Here is a 6,000-nt window from a genome sequence, read left to right as displayed (position 1 = left end):
TTTTATTCATATTTGGACCATTATTTCTCTTTTTTAACTATTCACATTATTAAAGCACAAATGATAAACATCAATAGTCAGAATGCAAGAATATTTAAAATAATGACTATAGTTATATTTGATTTATTTCAGATTGATGACCCAAAGTGTATCTTGCCAGGTTATCTTCCACTGAAGATTGACTATTTCTGTTTTGATTTCCATTGTTACTCTTTTACTGCCTTTTTTGAGAATACCCCTTTGATCTATAGAATGGGACAGTGGTCTGGTCTAGGCAGTAAGTGAGGTACCACTCCTAGTTTTCAAGGGTATGGAGTTAGAATGGTTAATGGGTAGGGGCGCCCGAGTGGCTCAGTCAGTTAAGTGTCCGACTTTGGCTCAGGTCATGATCTCGAGGTTCATGAATTCAAGCCCCACATTGGTCTCTTTCCTGTCAGTGCAGAGCCTGGTACCTGCTTCGGATCCTCTGGCTCCCTCTCTCTCTCTGCCCCTCTCCGGCTCACGCTCTCTCTCTCTCAAAAATAAACAAACATTAAATAAATAAAACTTTAAAAAAAAGAAAGTTTAATGGGTATATATACTAATATCTTACACTATTCTCCCCTTGGGTATTCAACATCCATTGTGTGTCAGGCATTGTATCAGCATAATGGGGGGCTTACCTTGGGAGATCTGTTAGCTGTACTTATAGTCTGATTTGAATGTTCAGTAGCATCTAACACCAGGTATCTTTCTAATACAGTATGTACCACACTTTATGGTAATTACCTTTTTACCTGTGTCCCCTGAACTGGTTCTCTCCAAAGCAGAGCCATGCCTTCATTTCCTATAAGGAGCACAGGATGTGGCACCATAATAGGTGCTCAGTGATGTATACTGATGGGAAAAAGGAAGGCTCAGTCCCCGTTTTTGGAGACCTTATGTTCAGTAGGCAGAAATAAGGCACAATTAGACCATGGGAAGAACAATTAAGAAATTCATTTGTGGGGCGCCTGGGTGGCGCAGTCGGTTAAGCGTCCGACTTCAGCCAGGTCACGATCTCGCGGTCCGTGAGTTCGAGCCCCGCGTCGGGCTCTGGGCTGATGGCTCAGAGCTTGGAGCCTGTTTCCAATTCTGTGTCTCCCTCTCTCTCTGCCCCTCCCCCGTTCATGCTCTGTCTCTCTCTGTCCCAAAAATAAATAAAAACGTTGAAAAAAAAATTTTTTTAAATAAAAAAAAAAGAAATTCATTTGTTTTGTTTCATAGAAATGTCTTGTTACTGGGGCGCCTGGGTTGCTCCTCCAATTAAGTATCGAGCTCTTGGTTTTGGCTCAGGTCATGATCTCACAGTTTCATGAGTGTGAGGCCCACATTGGGCTCTGTGCTGGGATTCTCGCTTTTCCCCCTGCTCATGCTGTCTCTGTCTTGAAAGAAAGAAAGAAAGAAAGAAAGAAAGAAAGAAAGAAAAAAAGAAAAAAAGAAAGAAAAAAGAAAGAAAAAAAGAAAGAAAAAAAGAAAGAAAAGAGAAAGGAAGGAAATGTCTTGTTGCTAATTTGAGCAAAGATGAATGGCAAATAATAAAACCTATATTATGTGAATAATGCATTGCCTTGAGGAGTTGGGCCAATGATACCTGACATACTTGGATAACAACTGAACACTTTACACAATTCCTCACATCAATTCTTTGAAAAACAGACACCGTTAGGCCCTAGAAATTGATGACAAATAAGTCATGCATATTTCCTGAGGACCTACTATATTCCAGGTTTTGTTTTATGCACTTTCAATGCTTTAACTCTATCTCTACAACAACTATAAGATAGGTACTATTTGATATCTCCTTTTTACACATGGAATAACGGAGGCCCAGGGAGATCAAATAACTTGCCCAAATTCACACAGTTAGTGGTGGATCTAGGATTCAAATTCAGCCAGTGAATCTACAGCCTACTCTGCTAGCCATGATGCTATACTTCAACACAGTAGTATCCTATTTAAAAACATTTTTTATGTTTATTTTTGAGAGAGAGAGAGCACAAGCGGGGGAGAGGTAGAGAGAGAAGGAGACACAGAATCTGAAGCAGGCTCCAGGCTCTGAGCTGACATGTCAGCACAGAGCCTGATGTGGGGCTCAAACCCATGAACTGGGAGATCACGACCTGAGTGGAAGTTGGATGCTTAACCGACTGAGCCACCCAGGCGCCCCAGTAATATCCTATTTAGATGACACTCTAACATCAAAAAAATTTGGAACATGTCAATAAACATAAACTAATCAATAAAATTATGATAGTTTATGGAAAATGCTTATTAAGGAAATAGGCCACACTATAGAGAATAATTGTTGGGTGTAAGGATCAGAGAACTACTTTAGAATCATCAGGGAAAAGTTTCTTTAATATGCTATACTTTTTTTTTTTTTAATTTATTTATTTTTGAGACAGAGAGAGACAGAGCATGAACGGGGGGAGGGCCAGAGAGAGAGGGAGACACAGAATCTGAAGCAGGCTCCAGGCTCTGAGCTGTCAGCACAGAGCCTGATGCGGGGCTCGAACTCACGGACCCGTGAGATCGTGACCTGAGCGAAGTCGGACGCTCAACCGACTGAGCCACCCAGGCGCCCCATTTAATATGCTATACTTTAAGCTGACACATGGAGGATAAAAAGGAAATAACTATGCAGAATTGTGGGGGCAGAATGGCCTCAGGTGAAGAGAATAGCCTCAAACAGGAAACAGCTTGGCTTGCATACGAATTGTCAAAAGTCCACTGTGAATGAAACTTTGTGAGTGAATGAGTAGCAACAAATGGCATTGGAGAAATAGACAAAGGCCAGACCACTGAGGGCTCTAAAGGATATGGTAATAATTTTGTTTTTTATCCTAAATACAATGGGAAATGCTTGAAGGTTTTCAGCAGGGGAATAACACTGTCTGATTTTTTTTTTTTTTTTTTGCAAAGATCACTCTACTTTGTCCACAAAGTTTGCAGTTAAAACAAAAATCAGAAGGGGAACCTGGGTGGCTCAGTCAGTTGAGTGTCCAACTTCGGCCCAGGTCATGATCTCATGGTTTGTGCATTTGAGTCCCACTTCGGGCTCCGTGCTGATAGCTCAGAGCCTGGAGCCTGCTTCAGATTCTGTGCCTCTCTCTCTCTCTCTCTCTCTCTCTCTCTCTCTCTCTGCCCCTCCCCCACTCACACTCTGTCTCTCTCTCTCCTTCAAAAATAAATAAACATTAAAAAAAATTTAAAAAATAAACATTAAAAATTTTTAAAAAGAATTAAAAAGAGGACATCACTAGGGATCCTACGAATACTTTTTTTAAATTTTTTTTAACGTTTATTTATTTTTGAGACAGAAAGAGACAGCATGAACGGGGGAGGGGCAGAGAGAGAGGGAGACACAGAATCGGAAGCAGGCTCCAGGCTCTGGGCTGATGGCTCAGAAGGTGAGGTGGGGCTTGAACTCACGAACTGTGAGATCGTGACCTGAGCTGAAGTCGGACACTCAACCGACTGAGCCACCCAGGCGCCCGTGGATCCTATGAATATTAAGAAGATAACAAGGCATTCCTAAATAACTCTTTGCCAAGGAATGTAACAATTTAGATGAAATGGACAGATGCCTTGAAAATCACACCATAAAACTACCATAGATGAAAAAAATCTTCACAGCCAATTTAAAAAATTGAATTCATCAAAAATTCTTCCAGAAGGAAACTCCAGACTCCAGGTCCCTGACTGGCTCAGTCAGTGGAGTGTGCAACTGTTGATCTTGGGTTTGTGGGTTCAAGCCCTATTCTGGGTGTAAATAACTTTAAAAAATAAAATAAAATCTTTAAAAAAGGGAAAAAAAAACAAAAGGAACTCCAGACTCAGATGTGAATTCTAATGAACATCTGAGAAAGAATCTATAAACTTTCAGAAATTAAAAGACAAAGAACACTTCCCAACTCATGTTATGATGCCAGCATAACTTTGATATCCAAACCTGACAAAGTTGTTACAAGAAAATTATAGACCAGTATCTTTCTTTTCTTTTTTTTTTTTAATTTTTTTTTTCAACGTTTATTTATTTTTGGGACAGAGAGAGAGCATGAACGGGGGAGGGGCAGAGAGAGAGGGAGACACAGAATTGGAAACAGGCTCCAGGCTCTGAGCCATCAGCCCAGAGCCCGACGCGGGGCTCGAACTCACGGACCGCGAGATCGTGACCTGGCTGAAGTCGGACGCTTAACCGACTGCGCCACCCAGGCGCCCCATAGACCAGTATCTTTCAAAAGCAAAGATTGGAAAATCCTTAACAACATATAATCAAATTGGGGCACCTGGTTGACTCAGCCAGTAGAGTATGTGACTCTTGATCTCAGGGTCATGAGTTGGGTGTAGAGATTACTTTAAAAAAAGAAAATAGGGGCTCCTGGGTGGCTCAGTCGTTTAAGTGTCAGACTTCCTCTCAGGTCATGATCTCGTGGTTTGTGAGTTCCAGCCCCATGTTGGACTCTGTGCTGACAGCTCGGAGCCTAGAACCTGCTTTGGATTCCTTGTTTCCCTCTCTCTGTCCCTCTCCAGTCACTCTCTGTCTCTTGCTCTCAAAAATACACATTAAAAAAATTAAAAATAAAATAAATAAAAAATAAAGTGGTCAACACATTAGCAAATCAAACCCAGAGATACATCCGAGTTTATCCTAGGATTGCCAAATTGTTTAATAAAGTCAGTAATTTTCAATAATAACAGAATAAAGGAGAAAATGCACATGATCCTTCAATAGATGCAGAAAAAGTACTTAGCAAAATTCACCATTGATTCATTATAAAAACTAATCACTTTAGGGGTGCCTGTGTGACTCAGTTAGTTGATCACTTGCCTCTTGATTTTGGCTCAGGTCTTTGTCCCACGGTTGTGGGATCATGCCCCACTTCTGTCCCCATGCTGAGTGTGGAGCCTGCTTGGGATTCTCTCTCTCACTCTCCTACTGCACCCCCCCCCCCCCCGCACCATCCACTCGAACACTCTCTCTCTCTCTCTCAAAATAAAAATAAAAACAAAAACAAAAAACAATCACATTAGAACAGAAGAGACCGGGGCACTTGGCTGTCTCAGTCAGAAGACAGAGTGACTCTTGATCTCAGGGTTGTAAATTCCAGCACCACGGTGGGTTTAGAGATTATTTAAAAATAAAATCTCTGCCCCTCCCCTGCTTACATGCATGCATTCCCTCTCTCTCAAAATAAATAAATAAACTTAGAACAAAACAGTGTGTTGCAGTTTTCTAGGTTAGAGACAACGATAGGGTAGTGACAGTGGAGATGGAAACGAATGAAGAGATTTAAGATAGTTTTAGAAGTTGAATCTATGTGTCTGCCTATGGATTGGATGTGAGTAGTAACAGAAAAGAATCAGGATGACTTCTGAGTTTCTAGCCTTGTCTTCTGGGTCGATAGTGCTATTACTGAGAAGAATGATAGGTCTGTCAAGAAAATAAAAATTCCATTTTGGCCATGTTATAATTAAAGACCCCGCCCCCCCCCCCCCCATATTGCTAAGTGTAGATATCAAGCAGTAGTTGTGTTTTTGAATTCAGAGGAAAAGCCTTGCCTATACACATGAATGTGAGAATTGGCAGGATAGAGATGGTATTTAAAGCCACGAGAATAAAAACATAATAATAAAATTAAGCCATGACAATGTCTGAAAAAACCTAGGGAACTGGTCGATAGAAAAATATGTCCAGAAACTGAACTCTGAGGACTTCCAACATTTAGAGATTGGGCAGAAAATGAAGAAACAATACAGGAGATTGAAGAGGGCCTGTGAGGTTGGGGGAAAACCAGATGAGTGTGGTGTCACAGGTAGAAAATCTGTATGTATTGGGCCGCCTGGGTGGCTCTATCCGTTAACCCTCTGACTTTGGCTCAGGTTATGATCTCATGGTTCATGTGTTTGAGCCCTGAATGGGGCTCTGTACTGACAGCTCAGAGCCTGGAGCCTGCTTTGGACTTTGTGTCTCCCTCT

The sequence above is a fragment of the Felis catus genome, chromosome D2, assembly GCF_018350175.1.
Source record: "Felis catus isolate Fca126 chromosome D2, F.catus_Fca126_mat1.0, whole genome shotgun sequence".
Taxonomy (NCBI): Eukaryota; Metazoa; Chordata; class Mammalia; order Carnivora; family Felidae; genus Felis; species Felis catus.
This window is presented reverse-complemented; position numbering follows the sequence as displayed.